This window comes from Manis pentadactyla, chromosome 8 (genome assembly GCF_030020395.1).
Source record: "Manis pentadactyla isolate mManPen7 chromosome 8, mManPen7.hap1, whole genome shotgun sequence".
Lineage (NCBI taxonomy): Eukaryota > Metazoa > Chordata > Mammalia > Pholidota > Manidae > Manis > Manis pentadactyla.
In genome coordinates this window covers 123,737,238-123,756,851 of record NC_080026.1, presented here as the reverse complement: position 1 = coordinate 123,756,851, position 19,614 = coordinate 123,737,238, and the positions used below count along the sequence as shown (strand labels likewise).

The window sequence follows — 19,614 nt, the reverse complement described above, 5'->3', positions numbered from 1 at the left end:
CTGGAAAGCATAAATGGTATTATCTTTGTATATACGAATAAAAATCAATTCATTTTCCAAATGTTTAACTCATTCAGGAAGAGACACATACTCGAATAGATCCCAGCTAAATCAACAATGTTAGTAAAGCTCCTTTTGCTTATCAAATCAGGATACATTAGGTTCAATAAAGGTGCTTGGCTTATAAATCTACAAATAAAGTTACTCTCCTAAGCAACATTTTGATTTATCATCTGAAACTCCATTTCCTGTTCATTTATAATGGCTTTTGTAACTTGCCCCTTAAATAGGAGGAAGTAGTACATCTGTAAACAAAAATATCTCAATAAACTGTGTTCTCTAGACTATAAAAGGACTACATTTTCTTCCTGTGAAAATGATAGAACAGAAATGCCGAGTAGAAACCTTTCCTCCATGATATTTCTGAAGAAATACCAGAGCCTGTATTTTCTTACAGACTTCATAGCCTGAAAGGAGGTTTGAACACAACATGAGAATTAAGCCTACTCATCATTTACTGCAAACCATTTAGCAGACTCTGCTCCTGGAATATTTCAAGCCATTTGTGGAATCCTCTCAAATCCACTGTCTACTTCATCATATTGGAAAGAGGGAAGCAGTTTTGTGTTTCTTATGCCCTAGGAGTACAGCCATATCTCAAAGCTGAGTTTCAGGCTCCCCAAATTCTTGTCCCCCCCTCAACTCTGATAATCTGACCTGGCTATGCAGGCTAGGAAGCTGGGGCTTCCTATCAGGTTGTTTACTTAACACATGTCACATCTAAAATAAGGATTGCTTTAGCTAAAAAAGCAAGTCATTTATAAGTGTGCATTTATAAAGGGCAAAAGTCAAGGCAACTGTGCAAACCACTTGTCAACTTTTTTAGAGGAAATTGTGTAATCAACTTAACATACCAGTTAGCCTTTACCTGCAAGGTCAAGCTCAGAGTTCCTGTATGTCACCACACTGGCCTATTAATCACTCTGCAGGAAATTCCACATTTTTCTTTAGATTAAACTATAGAAAGTGGTGTGCAAACAGAATCTAGAGAGGATTTCCTATTCGTTTCTTTGTTTCCTTTGACTAGGTTGATATTTCATGATTAAAAAAAATTTTTTTTTTTACTTGCTTGCTGCAGAACTTAAAATAGGTTCAAAATAATATGTATTGCTAAAGGGAGTTTTTTTTTTTAATCTCACAAAGGTAAATCTAGGTATTTGATGGCTGGGTGCCAATTTACTGCTGTAGATTCGAACTACAGATAGAAAGCGTTGACACTGTTGAACAAGTAGCAGATCTTTCATTACAGAAAAAAAAGGATATAAGCTATTAAATTTAAAACCATTTCCCTTCTTTTACATGCTGCCAAAAAAAGTTCAGATATGTGATTTTTGAAGATATCCTAATTTGAGGCATGATTTTTAAAAAATCACCTTCAAATACCTTTTAAAAAATTTTAGCTGAAAATGTCTTTATTTTGCCTTCTTTTAAAAAGAGCTTTATTGAGTTATTATGCATATACCATATAAAATTCAATGATTTTTTAGGATATTCACTAAGTTTTGCACCTGTCATTGCAATCAGTTTTAGAAAATGTTCATCACTCTAAATAGAAACCCCACACCCACTAGCAGGCACTCTCTAATTCCCTTTAACTCCTTCAGCCCTAGACAACTACAGTCTACTTTCTGTCTCTACAGATTTGCCTATTCTGGACATTTCATATTCATCTATTACATGGTCTTTAGTGTCTGGTTTTACTTTGCATGTTTTCAAGGTTGACCTACAATGTCTGAGTACTTCATTCCTTTTTCTGGCTGAATACTACACTGCATTTTATTTAGCCATTCACCAGTTGATGGACATTTGGGCTATTTTTCTACTTTTTACTATTATAAATAATGTGGCTATGACCATTCACATACAAATTGTTGTGTGAAAGTGCATTTTCCTTTCTCTTGGGTATATATACCTAGGAGGAAATCCTGGGTCAAATGGAAGTCCCATGATTAACATTTTAAGGAATTTTAAAACTGTTTTCTAAAGTGGCTACACAATTTTACATTCTCACAAGCAATTTATGAGGGTTCTGATGTCTCCACATCCTTGTCAACACTTGTTATTGTCTGCCATTTTTATTTTCACCATCGTAGTGAGCATGAAGTGGTATCTCATTGTGGTTAAATATCTTTTAAAGAAAATATTCAGAGAGGATTTCTGCATTGTTCTCCCACGACTAGTACTGTGGATGCCAACCATTGTATGGTTGTGTTATCCTGTATAGCGGACGGGATGGAAGGAAGTATAGGAAGCATGGGCAAAGTATACAAGAAGCCAGTCCGGAGACTTGGGATGGTCAGGGTCTTATCTGAGTCTACAATGTTCTGACTTTCCAGACATTTAAAACCATACAATGACTAAAACATTCTTAAAGGCCAAAGCTGCAACTTCTTTGATTGTTTGGGATTTTCTTTATGTGATTTATTTTAGGAGAACAAACTCAATCTTAGTTGCAATGTGTAAAAAAAAAAATGATGATCGATTTTGCTTCTGAAGAGCCATCTGTAGCTACTGTTCTATTTGAGTAGCTTCCATGCTTATGTTTCCACTTTCTGAGGGGCTTGGACCCAGCAACAAGAAAGATAATCCCCCTTTGTGGACATTCCCACAGTGAACTCCACACACATCTGGATGGCAGCTCAATAGTCCACTGTTATTCAAACAATTTGTAATCACACATACTGTGTGTCAGCTAACAAGCCAGGGTGTATGGCTTTTCAGTACTCCGTAGCATGCAGCACGCACAATTTACAAATAAAATAAAAATCGACAGCAGAGACAACAGCACATTCTTCATTGCATAGCTGAGTAAAAAGAGTGTCTGTGTTAAAAGACAAGACATCACTTGTTATTTTGACGGTAAATGAAAAGAGGTTCAGAAAACCATATTTCTTCTGTTAAGTCTCTTAACATGAGAAAGTCACATATCTGTAGCATTGAAGAATCTGGGGCCATATGTTTCTTTAAGCTGGGCTCGAAGCAGGGATGACCAAACCACTGCCAGCAGTATGAATGAAATGCAGCTGACAAAATTCTGCAGCCTGATCCCTCTAAGTCATGGTAGGCTGGGGAGAGAATGGGAAGATGGACGTCCTCACTATCCTCAATTGTTTTCCTCATTACTTTCAGCCAGGAGGATGTACGGGTGGGGGTAGGGGTGGGAGTCTAGTCCAACTCTGCAAGTGGCTGAGTAACAATTTTGGAAACAAAGGGTTTGATAAGGCCAGAGGAAGTGAAGTTGAGCTTGTCCTGAGAAAAAAGGATTGGAGAGAAGCCCTCTGCATGCACAGCCATCAAGACCGCAGACAATTATGACAACGCGGCAGAAATAGCATGCCAATGACCGATCATCGTGGGACCAGGAGGTGTTGGGAAATGTAACCGGGGTGCAGCTGTGCAATACTCCACCTGCCCTGACTGGTTGGTGGCACGGTGGCCCCCTGACTCTGAGGGGTTGCATGCATCCCTGGGAATCTGGAGCCCATTCAGAGCAAGTTCAGGCCTGGGAATGCATGGAGGACTGACTGTGGGATAATCCGGCTAGACCACTGCTAAATTCTGTAAGACTCAGGGCCCAGATGATAAAGCATTTCTTATCCATACGGTTTTCTCCACCAGGCTTTCCCCACTGGCTTTTCGCCCACTATGCCATGACATGACTCCCGGGCTCTGCTGAAAACTTCTTAGTAGACGACAGCCCCAAGTCCAAGGTAAACACAGTCCTGTCATCTTGTAAACTCAACAACCTTGTAAGAAAATAACCATTGAGATCCAGGTGGCTCATGAGAGGAAGACACTGTCACTGTTTAATCAGGATTGGAAGAAAAGATTAATTTCACACTGAACGTCATAGGCCTTGATTACTCTCCACCCATGAAATAGTAATTCCCTTAATATTTCAGGTGTCTATTTTTTTCCAATTCACCAGGTGTTCATGGAGAACCTGTTATGTGCCAGGAACTGTGCTGAGTTCTGGACGGATAAAGAAAAAGGGAACACAATTCCTGCCCCCCAAGGATCTCACAGCCTCAGAAGTGAGCAAAGTCTGCACAGATAACCTATAACATGAACTGATAAATATTTGTGACCTAGATGAGAGTGAGGAGGCACTGAAGGAAGAATGCTTATTCTGCTGAGGGCCTGGGAGGGCTCCAAAGAGAAGGTAACATTTAAGCTGGGCCTTAAAGAGCGGTGAGCTCTGCCTGGATGAAGGGAGGTTTGGGAAGAGAGAACATCAAAGAAGCTTTGCCAGTGGCTGTTCCACTTCACACATGGTCCAGCAGAGCTCCCCTGTACGACAGTGAATCAGACTGGCTCGCAACCAGGTGAGGGGTCTAAACTCCCTACCCCTACCCCATTCACCCCAACAGTTGGCAAGGGAAGGAAGTGGATTGTGGTATAATCCAAACTTCATTAACAGACAGAACATTCATCTTGATCTCTGATCTAGACACATCCATGTCCACGTGAGGCAGGTTCCTGTTGTGGGCTCTCTCCCTCACGCCCACTGGAAGGCATCAACTTTGTGGCTCAGCTATCAAACCAACAATAAACAGGAAAAACAAAAAGAACTGCAAGAAAAATGACTCAGCAACAGAAAATCATCAATTTACCTTTTTTTTTTTTTTTTTGATCTCCAGAAGTATGTCCTGAAAGGGAAGGCGGCCACAGAGAGCTTTAATTTGACAGATCACTGTAGGTCTCAGTGACCTTGCCAGTCATCTTCACATGGACGGAGTGCTCTTGTTCTATTTTGGAGGTACCACTGCGTTTCACACATAGAGACTTTGCCTTAAGATCACAGAGCTGGATTGAGACCTTACATGCTGTCAATGCCACCCTCTGGGAATGCAGGATCCTTGCTCACAATGTACCTAAAATACCACATCCTTCTGTCTAAGGCATCCCAGGGAACAGAAGATGGGAAGAGACTTTTAAAATTCAGTGCTATTATTTTGCTAGAACATTTTCTTTCAGTTCATTTTTATCATTTTTTAGTTATCTGCTTATAGGACAAAATGAATAATCCACATCTCATTGGAATTTCTCCTTTTAAAAACAATTGTCAGCTACTGAGAGAGCTTTTCCTTTGATTAGTATAGAATCCTAGAGCTTCAAGGTGGGAAGGGGCCAGACAAATCATCTAGAACCACAGCACATTTGATGCCTACATCCCTAGGAAAAGCACTTGCCAAGTGTTCAGGCACAGTATGTATCAATATCTCCACCAACACCATCTCACTATTGATTTTCCATTCAGGGCAGCTCTCTCACTAAGAAAGTTCTCTCACTGTAAGCCACAACATTTGCTCCAGTAATTTCCACCACTTGGTCCTGGGTCAAGCCCTTGGGGTCACAGAGACAGGTCTACTCATTTTTCTGCAGAACAACCTGGTGAAAGTTGAAGGGAATTCATTATATAGTCCTTCTCACCATGTCTCTCCTCTGAATGCACCCCAGTTTGGAGACATGTCTCCAACTTCGGAATTTAAAACAGGCTTTGTTTTCTTTTCAAAGAGGCTGCTTTTAGAGGCATTCCCTTCCTAGCATTCAATTTCTGTCTTAACTCGGCTGCTTGTCCCAATCAACATAACTTTACCCCTTCATTCATCCCGTTAATATAGCCATTCATTCATCTACCCACCCATCCATCTATCCATTCATCTACACTCAATCCATCCATCCATCCAACACTTATTGAGAACTTACCATGCGCCAGGCACTATTCCAGGGCTCAGAGTTGAAGTAGTGAAAAAGATAAGGTGAGTGTCTTTGTATAGCTTACAATCCAGTGGAGGCATCTCACAATAGAGAAAATGAAGAAAGGGAATAAAGTATAAGATATTAGGTAAGGTGGACAGCAAAAGCCTTATTGATGAGTGACATTAACCTGAAATCTGAAGTAAATGAAGGAGCCAGCTAAGTGTAGATCTGCAGGAAGAACATTCCAGGAAAATAGAATAGCAAGGGCAAACACTGAGCGAGAGTGAAGGGAGGTTAGATGGGAGAAAAAGAACAGTAGAAGATGGAGTCTGAGAGCTAGGGAAGGGTCAGAATATATATAATACAACCTCACCATTCAGAATAGAGTCATTTACAAATTCAACTTTACCTGCATGTAGCTACGGCAAATCAAATTCGTTGATCCCTGTCTCTCTGTGGTCCCTGAGTATGTTGATTTCTTCCAGAATTTCAATTAAGGTCTTGTAATATATCAGTGGAGTGCCACTGGGGACTCAATGACCAGATGGACAGAATATTAATTTTAACTAAATTGCAGGATTCTTGAGTAGTCAAGAAAGAACAGGGCATTTAAAAGAAAAGTCAGTTCACATAACTCAAGAATAGGCTTTGTGTGTTCTAGCCAATTACATCTCCTCCAGTTTTTAACAGCTTTGTTTATGAAGCCCATATTGAAAATTAAATGTTTATTACCATTCTTTGAAGGTGAGGTATAGAACTTGGCAAAGTATTGATTAATAACTGGTGGATGGCTGGTGTCAGGAAACCAGTTTTGAACCCAGCTGTAAACAATGCATCAGCAGTGTGTTTCAGCTATTTGCAGGCTCAGAGCTTGCCAATTTGTAATTAGTTGCAGATTTTCAATTACTTCTTAGCAAACAAAATAGTTTTATTTGCATTGTTTACTTGGCATTTAATTTGAAAAGAATCCAATTGATTATTTTTTAAAGACAGATGAATTTGGAGGGTTGGGACAAAATAAATAGATACATTTTTGAGTAGCCCTGCATCTGTATTTTTGTTTTGAGTGATATCAGGGTACAGAACTTGGCCTGAATTCAATCAACTCCATCACACAATCCCAAAATGCCTCCTGTGCAATTTGTCAAAAATATTTTTGGCATATAAAGAGTTTTGCATATAAAACCCTTGAGATTTGTAATGAAGAACATAATCTGAGGTGGGGGAGAAGCAGAGTTGCATTTTCTGCTAATTGAAACTGGTAAACCACTGTGGGTAACTGTAAATTCAAGAGAAGATCAAATAATGACTATTTTAAATGTTAGTCTTTGTTACTTTGCATCAGATAGGTTCTCTCCATGGTTCAGGGCTCCTCACAGGCCCATACTGTTTCCTGTGGAGAATAAAATTTAAATCATTCAACAAAATATTTCTTGCAGACCTACTCAGCAGTTGGTGCTAGAGATACCACCAAATGAATAAAGCTGGATTTCTGCCCTCAAGATTAGTGGAGAAGGGACAGAGATTTACAAAGAGTCCTTATGAAAGCCTGGCTGTGATGAGTGTGTGCTGAATCAAAAGCCATGGGATTAGAGAGAAAGGAGGAATTGATCTTGACTAGTGGACTAGTGAGAAGGTAAAACGCAGTAATAGCTCATGAAGGAGGAAAGGCTTCCTGCAGCTGGGGGAGGGGACAGGACACAGGGGGACATAAAGGGCAGGGACCCGGGAGCCACCTACTGTGGCAGGATACGTGGTGTCCCAGGTCGGGCTGGGAATGACTGCAGGTCGTGGGCAGCCTTGGCTGGCGCCGTGAGGACCTCGAGCCCTGTCGTGAAGGTGGTGAGGAGCCAGTGAGCAGGAATGGTGACATGATCAGAGGGATCTGTACTTGGGAAAGGCCAGCTGGGGAGCAAACGGTGTTTGGAAGGGGCAGGAACAGTCAGAACATAAATGAGAACTGATTTGAGGTTCAGACACGGCATCAACAGAACTTAAGGAGAAAGAGGGAATGAGGGAAGAGGATGGGTCTTCTGTCCTGATTCTCAGGCTTCCACAGAGGGTGATGACATCATCGAAGATAGGACATATGAAGAGGAATAATTTTGACGGGGCAAGAATGATAAATACATACACACAGAAGAGGCCATAGTAAAGCAGTATGGCAAACCTCAAAAACATTATGCCCAATGAAGTGACAGTCATAAAAGGTCATACATTGTATGATTCTATCCATATGAAATACCCAGAAGAGCTAAATCCACAGAAACACGGGCTGGGGGGCCTGAGAAGTGACCACTTAAGGGGTACAGGGTTTCCTTTTGGGTGACGAAAACGTTTTGAACTAGATGGAGGTGATGGCTGTACAATACTGTGAACAACACTAAATCATACACGTTGAAATGGTTAATTTTATGTTGTGTAACTTTACCTCAGTAAAAAAAGAGAAAAGGAGAAACAAAATAAAAACAAAACCCCCAAAACACCATGACAGTCCACGGAACTTGGTATTCCGGAGTTGTATATACCAAGAATCTCCTCTTAAACCCAAATGATACCAACGCAGAAAGAAACATAAGGAAAGGTGTGCTAGTGTCCATTCTTAGAGTGTAATTGTCTGTTTGGTTCCTGGTGGACACAAACCTTCCTACCTGTTATTATGCACATTTCCTCAGAAGGCCTGGGCTGACAGCCTTGGGAGTATGTAATTGGCAAGAACCTTATTACTTGTAGGTATATCCCTTATTGGGGGACCATCCGCCTTTACTTTGTCAAACTCTGGCTGACCTGGTAATGTGAGTAGCCAATCTGTCATGTGGGAGACATGCTAAGGGGAGGGGGACAGAGAAGCAAAGCACATAGAGAGAGGAGCACGTAGGTCAGGAAACAGTAAGGAAAACTTTCTGGCATTCATACTGGTCATCAGTAGCCCTGGGGAAATAAAGGGCCCCCTGATGCTCAGTGCATCATCAGGAAGATTAATTAACATTTGTAAAGGCCACACACAATGTGAAAGGCCCAGTAATGGATCTCCAAAGGCTGGAGTCCCTGTGTTCCAGAAGGGTCATGGAACAAGGAGTGGAAAATATTCCCTAGAAGACAGAGCTGGGTGACCTCGGCCATGAGCAACATTGCAAAGGAACGACTGGGCTTGTCTGGGATTCTCTTCATTCTCAAGTTGAATCTGATCTGACAGATGTGGTGAGTAATTAAACCCTTGTCCATTCATAGTCTGAATGCTTGCACTGCGCAGAGAATGGGGCAGGAATAATGAGAGGCACAGCCTCTCCGGGACTATTCAGGAGTGCTCACATTTGCATGGTCACATGAACCCGAAGGAAGTGGATTATGCTGGCGTGGCCAGGAAATGGAGACCGCCAAAGCTTTCTGATTTGCATAAATCATTGGACTGGAAGGCAGAGAAGCTTAAGGACTCTCAAAGGAGGCCAGGTGTAGCTGGTTTTCCTTGAATCCAGCACATTTCTGTAGCTAGATAACCGCTCACAAAGGCTGTATAGAGAATTTAACTTGTGGTGTCATTTGCTCCAAAGTTTCGTCAATATGTACCATGAAGTTTAAAAGAAAAGTGGCTTTTACAGGTGAAGTTGCTGCATAGTTTTCTAATGAGTGGCTTCTTTTAATCACCTTGAAAAACGGGTGATCTGGGAAGGCGTAATGCGTTTTATTATGATTACTGCTGTCAAATAACTTCTAATTGTGTGACAAGGTGCTTAAGGAATTGTTTGACTTTAAAAAACAGTTAATGCCTCTCAAAAAGGACTACATTCTTTTTAAGTTTCAAATAAAGGTTACCAATTAATTAATCATTTACATAAAAATGTCTTGGATCAGCTACCTGCAAAGTTAAAGGATGAAATCTATCCTTTAATTGGAATGAGGAAAACTGTTATGAAATATGTGCTAAGAAACACATAAAATTACTCTACAAAAAGCAAATAGAAGTTACTAATTAAAACCTGAAATGGCAAAAGTTTCATTTTATGCCAAGCAATATTAAAAATATTGGTGATGTCATATACTTCATTGAATACCTTTTCTTTAAATACGGCTCTCCATCTACACTGTTCCACTCTATTTTCTTATTGGAAATCATGCAAAATTACATGATGGTTTTAGAGGTTGGATATAAATCTCCCTTCATCCCCCCCCCCCCAGGTACCTAACTTCCTCTTACCTCCCAGATTCACAGACACCAGTCAAGGGATCTTGGTTAAAGTACTAGAACTTTTGCTCCCTTTAGTTCTGCAGGACTCCTATACTTGATACAAACAGTCAGTAACAGACCCAGAATGGAACAAAGAAGATAGATATTTACTAGTGAAAACCTGAACTTCCTTAATCACTTTAATATATATAATCAAGTGGAAATTATACATTACACAGACTAATTGTATATAATTTTTTGGCATGGGTATAAATTATTCAGATATATCACGCGATAAAACAAGATTCTTCTTTATAGCAGAATATTCACTGCGAAATATATCTCACAGAAAATCCCACCTTTCTAAACTCTTCTTAAGTCTTCAATGACTTTAATTTGCTTTCCCCACTTTTTTCCAAGCTTGGGCTTTGCTGCCATTTCCGCAGTTGGAATTGGTCTTTGTGTGGCCAGTTACTGGATTTACTGATGTGTGGTGGTGGAGTAAAATGTTGAGAAGTGGAAAAAGAAAGAGGGAGAAAAGGAGAGAACGCAAAAGGGGAACAGATGAAGAAAGGAGGAAAAAGAGAAGACACACAGGAAAAGGGGGAAAGAAGTTTAAACAAATCCTAAAGGTACAAGTTGTGACAAATAGGAAGGGGAAACACTCTGTCACAGGGACTGATAAGAGATGAACTGCCGATGTCAACAGGTCACCTGTCAAAGGGGCTCTATGTGTTGGTGAACTGGCAGGAAATGACACTCAGGAACACTGACTCCACACCCTCCCCCATTCTAAATGAATTTAAAGGAACCTCTTCCAGTTGCTCTTTCGGACTGACAAGTTCAAGACACAAGGTGACTATCAATGGCTGGGCCCTCTCTCTGATTTACAAAGTTGTGTAGAGGACAAGAATTGTCAATAAATTCCGACAGACACATTCTCCCAAGTAGAAATGGAAAACTCAGGTTCCAGCAAAATCTATAAGGATGCAGAGAAATGAGAGTCAAAGAATGGAGGCAATCTGGTTTACAGGTAGTAGTAATCTCTTTCCCCTTAACAAGCCCGTTTTCATGTTTAAAAATCACCCAGATCACTCATGGATTCTTCAAAGGAGCTCACTGTAATTCGTACAAATGGCTAGCATTATTTTTGTGCTGCTTTCGTGAGACTATGTTCTTTTTTATAGTCAAAGAGACACAGGTCTAGAGAAGCTAAGTAACTCATCCTAGGTAAGGCTGCTGGGAAGGGAGGTCCTGATGTCAGGGCTCCTGGATTGGAGGTCAGTATGCCCGGCCCATGGCTCTGGAACTTTCTATGGAGTTATCAGGCTTGCCGCCCACAAAAAGCGTTGGAGGAACTCTTCAGAATCACAACGGGACGTGGCCTTTGGCAGTACCACTGAAGCCCTGAGGAGACACAAGTCCCCTTTGCTAGGCCTTTGTAGAGAGCATTTTATAGGGTACACCAAGGGTATCTGCCCACAATCGGCCAACTTGCAAATGCAGTGCCAACGTGACTGCATTTTAATTTCTGCACATCCCTATCCATGCCCATGGGTTGCACCAGAGGAGGTGCTGTCCCTTCATTGCTCGTGGCTTGTTGGAGGGTTTTCTGTAGAGATCTCTTGGAAGTGCTCATCAACCCGTGCTGTTTTTCCTGTTACTTCGTTGTATATGTTGAATAGGCTCCGTTTCATAGAGGGAGAGTCTTCCTGAGATCTATACAGAGATAAAACTGCTTTGCCTCATCGAGCCTTCGTTTCCTCAACTGTAAAACGGAGATGCATTTCCTGACTTTTCTGCTTGTCAATGATTAAAGGTAAGCACATTGCTTGGCACAAGCAAGGCCCCCAAGTAGTAACAGGAAGAGAAGTGTAAGCAGTTGTTTGAGGCTATAAGAACAGCTTTATTTTCATATTTTTTTCCCCAGAGGTTTACCCTGTTCAGGTCTGTTTGCATTCTTTTTGGTCTCTGCTGGTATCAGCACATTATTTAAAGAGTGTTGGAAAAGTTAATCCAAGAGAAACATACACTTCATGTCACTGACCTTTTTAAGTGACACTTTTTAAATTAATTATTACCTTTCAGGGCTAGTGTGGTGGCCAGTTTCCATTCCCTCTGGGAGTTGTAAGATAGAAAGTGGTTTAGAACCTTTCTAGTCAAGGGGCAAAGGCACCTCTCTTTTTAAACTTTAAAGAAAGAAGCAAAAGCCAACAAAAATTCCCCTAAAGGGCAGCATAACTGGTAAGGCTGAGGAGTCAGACAGACCTAGTTCCCAGATCAGCTTGGTTATGTATGAGGCACATGATCTGGGGAAGTTGTTTCCTAACTATAAAATAGCATAATAAAAACATTTCTCTCTTAGGGTTACTATGAAGGTTTTTAAAAAATCCACTTACATCAAGTGCTTAGCTCACGCCTGGTACATAGAAGCACTCCATAAATGGTTACCATAATCATGTTACTATCAATAACCATAAAACTCCCATACAGAAGTCAGGGCATGGATGCAAGACACATTTATTGGTACCTGTCATTGGAGAACACCAGGGGTAAATGACACCCCCTGCTGCCCCGTTTCTCCCCCTCTTTAGAGAGACATAGCATGATTCTACTTCTTCTCTTCCACTTCAGGAAATTTGTTTGTACTTGAAAATAGTCATAAGCTGAGCCCTTTGTGATGCATGTGTTTAAAAAAACTGTGGTGACACCTGGGGGTTATCAGTCTTTTTATTTGTGGAGACAAAGGTCATATCAGCCTTCAGCGAGTGTGCATTTTCTGGACCCACATACAGAGGATAAGTATCTTGTGCATTTAAGCAGGACAATTTTTTTTCTTTCCATGAGATAGAGCAAACAGGCTGTATTATGCAGAAAGGATGTTAAAAAGCCAAGTTATTTCCAGAAATTTCTAGCTTACTTAATAGTTGTGATAAACATAAATCAGTTGTCACTCTGTAACACATACCTTCACACTACCTACCACTGATTCCATCAGTTGTGTGAGAAATTATCAATTTTTCTTCTTCCCTAACTATTAACAGATAACATTTCTGATTCTACTCAGAGTGAAAGGGAGAAAGGAAATTTGTCTCTTTAAGCGGGGACTGACTCCCCAGAATCTGAGATGTCCTGAGGTAAAATCCCTTTCTCTGTTAAGTGAGACAGCTGGTGACTTTGAGTTCACACTGTCCCCTCAGCAGCCCATTTGTGTCACAGATATGCTCCATGGTGTCAGGGAAGCTGCCGAGTGGACCAAAGCATGCTGGGAGTGAGGACTCTACAGGGGCTCGAGTGGTGGTGCGGGGGAAGGCAGGGTCCTCCTTAGGTCGGTTGGTCCTCAGGCTGCCAGGAGCTTTGAGAGATAAAGGTGACTTTTCACAAGCCCAGTTTCTAAAGACAAAATTTTAGATTCCTTCAAAGAGTGGATTTTACTAATCCTGGATCCTCAGGGAAGACAGATAGGAATAGGAGAAGGGAAAAACTGGGCAGAGAATGTACTACCATATCTTTTCCCCTTTCCTTTATAAAATCTTACCCTGAATATTAAATAAATTATTTTCTTCCCATGGTTAGTACTATTATACCTGAGACCGCTCTTTTTTTCTGCTCTGAAAATGGACCACATCTGTTACTATGACTTGTTAATTCACACATTGTACACACTTAATACAAACCATCCTGAACCTCACAACTTCCACAGGGAGGACCAGCTACTTACGTTATTCAACTTATTTCCTGTTCTCTGAGACTCATCAGTGGGCAATGACTGCTTATAATTTATTTCCTATCATGCTTTATTCATGTAAGCAACTTCAACTTCTTAGGAATTACCATAATTTTTTTCCCTGCAGTGTATCATTACAGTAAGAATGTGGCTTCTCTTTTTGGAGAGCAGTTTTGCTCTGCTGTCTTCATTCAGCAAAGATTTCCTGAATGCACGCCATACGCCTTGTTTTCGCCTGGGTTCTGTTGGTACTTGTTTTGGATTTGTGTTCACTGTCCGCCTCTGTGAGGCTTACTTAGCACAACACCCTAGTATGCTGAGTGAAGTCATTCTGGGCCTTTCACTGCTGTTGCTTTCTGGACTAGGTGAGATCAAGGGCCCATTTTTGCTTTGGATTTTCATTTCCAACCACTGGAGAGCGATAAGGGGTCTTCATCACATGATAAGCCTGCGGCCTGCTGTACATGACTCACTGAGTGCACTCAACAGCATCCAGAGTGCTTTGTGCCCAGTTCAATGACACAAGTCCACTGACCATGTGCATGGATGTCAGAGTAATGTCATTTGGCTATGAATGTTTTAAAATGCTTGCTCTCAATTTCTACACTTACGTCATGGTCTGACAGCAAAGAGTTCAGGGATTAGCACGAGGAGTAACTCTACATCAGGATACATAATGAATAGTGGAGTGATTTAAAGCCAGTGCCATAGTTTCAGTTATATGCCATCCTGTCCAGACCCCTAACCCACCTCTGAATCCTGCTGCCCCCAAAAGGATAATGCAAACCAGGACCTGGTCTGTGAAAACAAATTCAACTTCAAGATAGTTTGAGGTCCTTGATTCCCATGAAACTGTCTGTATAAAGTCTTGTATATATGTGCATTTTTCTATAGAGGTCTGCAGTCATCATCAGATGTTCAAATGGGTATGTGGCCCCAAAACCAGTGAAGATAAACTAACTCCTCAACAATTTTCATGATCCAGAAGTTCTAGTGAAAAATTTCATCATGTAACCACTCATACTTCCAAGGGAAACACACGCCTGAGGGGACTGCTGGTTTTATGAAGCCTCCCAGCTTTGGTGGCTAAGCAGACCATTTCCATGGTGTTTCAAAGATCTGTTTCTCTAGGTTAAGAAAGAGACTGAATTTGCCTGCCAAAAGCTTGGATAGCTTGGAGGTTAACTCTCTTCAAGAAATAAAAAAATAAAAATAGTCTGTTAAGCAAAGGGTCTCACTATTTTTCAGCATTATGGAAGTGGTCCCCACATTGGTGTCTTAGGAACCCAGAGACTAGTGAGGGCATATCCTTCTTAGAATGAAGGGGTCAAACGGCCTGGTTGGAGGAGAGGTGAGCACTGGCTGTCGTAAGTGTGCATGGAGTAGGGAGTATTCAGGTGGAAGGAGATGCCCACAGAAAGCAGAAATAATGAGGATGAGGTTAGCGTTCCAATACAAGCATAACCATTTTAAGAGGGAATCTACATCTAGTACCCATCCTATGATCTTTAATATGCCTAACCTACTGGACGTGAAAGCTTAGTCTAGCCTACCTTAAACTTGCTCAGAACACTTACATTAGCCTGTGGTTGGGCAACATCATCTAACACAAAGCCTATTTCATAATACAGTGTTGACTATCGCCTGTAATTTATGGAATACTGTACCAAAAGTAAAAAACAGAATGGCTCTGTGGGTACCACATGGGTGTCAGCATGTCGGTTGTTCACCTAGTGATCACGTGGCTGACCAGGAGCTGCCGCTGCCCAGCATCAGGAGAGAGGATTGTACCACATTTCACTAGCCTGAGAAGGGATCCCAATTCAAATTTGAAATACAGTTTCTAGTGGGTACAAATTGCTTTCACAGCATCGTAAAGTCAAAACATCCTGACTTGAACCACTGTTAAGTCGGGGACCCTCTGTACTTCCTGGGGAAGTTTGGAAGGATACAGAGGATCCTTAAGGCAGCTTATTCTCTTAACTAAGAACAAAGATCCACAATCTCATAGTTGGAAGGGACCTTAAATGCTATCTAATTTCTCTTGGCATAACACACACACACACACACACACACCCCAGTGTAGAAATTCCTGCTAGAGCATTCTCCCAGATGGTCATGCAGCCCTAGTTTGAATAGTTCAATGACAAGAGACCTCACTCCTTCACAAGACAACACATTTCATTGTTGGGCAGATCAAGTCTTCTTTATATGGGCTCCAAACTGCCTCCCTATAACTTCTACTTGTTCATAGCCCTGTTGTTGTCTGGAATAATGGTATAAAGTCTCCTCTTCTTTCGAATGAGTGTCCTTCAGCACATCATTAAGGCGGAGCATGGAACACTGTAGGGAACCCAGGACTACACGGAAGCCAAGAGACTAGGATATGAGATGTAGCTCTGCCTCAGACTTCATGATTGCAGCAACTACACGTCAGGCCTCAGTGTCCTCATGAGTATGACAAATACATAAAAACAAAGACAATGAAAAACTTGTATAATTGTCAACATAAAATTAAAAAGTCTAAGTTAAATGCTTTGTAACTGAGAAGTACTCTACAAATATGTTATTATAGAGACTTTAAGGTGCTATATTTTTATACTTGAACAATTCTGTCAATTGAAACATGTACTCAATTTCCAAAATTAGGCATATTAGTGTTGCTAAATAACTATATTAATGATGGTAAATGAGTGCTCCCTGATGCCACCTATTGGTTACTTGAGTCAGTGATTAGTGACTAGAAATAAGTCTTGCAAGATGGCATGAGTAACGGTGTGCCCATACTGTCTCTTTGTCGTCTGACAGACCAGAGGAAACATAATTGTGGACTTGGAATCAGAAGGCTTGGCTTAGAAGCTGCCATTAATATGTAGTGCCATTGAACAAGTTAGTTAATTTGTTTCCCCACACAGAAAAAGGAGAGAATAATAATAACAATCTTGTATGTGATACTATGTTACTATTACTTCTCTTCTTTTTAGTCAGTGAACACCCATCTGAAAAGTGCATTATGGTCTCTTTCAGATAGAGGCACTCGGTTACCTGAATTCTACTTGGATAGAGTTCCGACTCTACCATTAATTCTCTGTATGACCCACACATTTCACCTGTCAGGTAATTTGTAAAATGAATTAATTGGACAAGCTGATCTTTAAGCCCTTTTCTAGGTATGATTCTGGGATAACTAACATCCATATCACTGATCAAATTGAAAAAAAGTTTCAGATGTAAAATTGATTCCTGAGAGCAATTCAGTTATCTCATAATCCAAAAATGCTACCATTGTAAAAACAATGTCTTTGGTTTGTAAATTTGTTTGAAAATTACTCCCTAGGAAGATATATTTGTTTCCAACCTAGTTCAGCTAGCCACATTCCTGAGGTAAGGTAACAGGATTTTCAAAAGACTCAATAGAAATGGACAAAATGGCCAATAAGCACATAAAAAAGATGCTCAACAACTTAGCCTTTAGGGAAATGCAAATTAAAGCCACAATGAGATAGTTCCTTATACTCACTGGGACAACTAGGATCAAAAAGACAGACAATAACAAGTGTTGGTGAAGATATGAAGAAATTGGAACCCTTCCACGTTGCTGGTGGGAATATAAAACAGTCCAGCCACTTTAGAAAACAGATTGGCAGTTCTTCAAAAGTTAAACATAGAGTTACTATATGATCAGAAAATTCTACTCCTAGGTATACAGAAATGAAAACATGTCCATACAAAAATTTATATGTGAATGTACAGAGCAGTGTTACTTGTAACAGCCAAAAAGTAGCAACAGCCTAAATGTCCATCAATTGATAAATTGATAAATAAAATTTGTTTATCTGTACAGTGGAATATTACTCGGCAATAAAAAGATAGGAAGTACATGCTACAACATGGATGAACCGTGAAAACTCTATGCTAATTGAAAGAAGCCAGACACAAATACCATACAAAGTATGATTTAATTTATACGAAAGGTCTCAAACAGGCAAATCCATAGAGACAGAAAGTAGATTAGTGGTTGTCAGGGGCTGATGGGAAGAGGGGAGTGACAACGAATGGGTACTAGATTTTTTTGGCAGCTGATGAAAATGTCCCAAGATTGATTATGGTGATGGTTGCAAAACTTAGTAAATATACTAAAAGCCACTGAATTATACATTTTAAATGGATGGATTGTATGATATGTAAACATCTCAATAAAGCTGTTAAAAACTCAATAGAAGTACATGATCATTAAATTATAAGGATCGAGATCAACTTGATTTAAATCAAAGTGCAAAGAACACGTGTGTCTGTATGAAAGTATTTTATGTGCATAACAGCTTCATTTGTTCAACTACTTTACACCAATTTTTGCATTTGGATCATTTTTCAAGGAGGAGCTGAAATTTAAGGAAGTAAAATTGAATGAACAAGGCTATTGTGGCCAAAAAAGTATGTTTCTTTTATTTCACTACCTAGGATTTACTCAGTGGTGTAAAATGCCATTTAAAAAAAAGAAAGACAAAGTTTGAATGAGAAAATGTATTTCATCATGGAAGATAAAAGTCTTTCCTTCTCTACAGTGAATAGAGGTAATTTCAGAAGCAGCAGCTCCTAATTATTCACTGTTGAAAAGCTAGAAAAAGGTTCATGTTGAAAACAGTGACCTCCAGTTTGCTCTGTGAATGAAGGCAGACACAAATTCTCATTTTCCTAGAATCCTTGTTGATAACTGAATTGGGAAAAGCATGCATTTCTTCATTATAGTGCAGTCGACTGTTCATTTAAATAACAATAACCTGAATAAAAGTCACAAAAGCATTATCTAGCAATTCCACTGTGTGAAATGCATTATTAGTACTAACAATGCCAAATAGAGTAAATAAATGACTGTCTTCTTATTTTCAGCATTATTCCTGATTACTTAGCTTTATGAAAGGGTAGCATTATTATTAGTGGTGCATTCAACACCTTGGTCAACACTATTTGCTTGGATAACTCTTGAACGGGAAGGGATTTTAAAATAGAGCTATATTCTTTTCTAGGTTATCCAAGGGCAAAAAAAGCCCTCCAATGCGGTACTTAGGTATCATATATTTTTAACAGAAAATGTTTTAAGAATTCAACTTCTGTTCACCGTATGTATAAAAACTGGAATTAAAGTGCTCATTAAAGTTAACACACTTAGAATAGTACTCACTTAAACATATAAAATTTACATCAATAGTTTAACTTTACATCAGAAGAATTTCCTACCAAGAACATGCTAATGATTCAGTTTTTAAAGTTCCTGACCAAAGTCTGGGTCTGTATTTTACTCTTTTTTCTTTTTTGAGTCCCTGAAACATTTGGTACTCCCCAAAACGTCACTGATTAGCCTTGTTATGAGAGCAACTTCGATCTACCAAGGGCATAGCAAATAAAAGGAGAGATTTGAAATCATTCACTCCTGAGTCTGTAGTTTGCAGTGGTTAGATAAAAGGGGGGTCTCTCAGTGACAGACCTGAGCAATATTTGGCTTTAATGGTGCCTGGCTGAAGTATAACCTCCTTGAAGATGGGGCAACAGGATATACGCTTGCAGAATGTTATCGTCTCACAGCAAACATTACACACCAGGGTGACCGACTCTTCTTCAGGAAACGGAAGGTTTTTGGTTTGTGTGTGTGCATGAAAGCCTTGAGTTTTGTTGTGGGAAGGGAGAGAGAAGGGTTGCAGGCAACATCAAGAAATATTTAGGCAATTTAAAGGATTATGTGAGTGGAGGGAAATATTCTTGAAGGGTGTGTGGCACATTGTATTTTCTAAAATGGGCCACAACAATATTCCCCATCTTACTTGTTTTCCACAACCTTGGCACCCCTGTGTAGAGAGGTGAAGTCTACATCCCATCCTACCGAAACTCGGTGGGTCCTGGTGACTGCCTTGACTATAGAATGCAGCAGAGGTGACACTGTGTGACTCCTGGGCCGGGTGAG

At 40.2% G+C, this 19,614-nt stretch overlaps 1 protein-coding gene across 7 annotated transcripts in view; it reads right to left on the bottom strand.

The window, feature by feature from the left end:
• Positions 1 to 19,614, bottom strand: part of VTI1A (vesicle transport through interaction with t-SNAREs 1A) — a 356,990-nt gene that overhangs the window by 70,574 nt on the left and 266,802 nt on the right. The window lies entirely within an intron of this gene.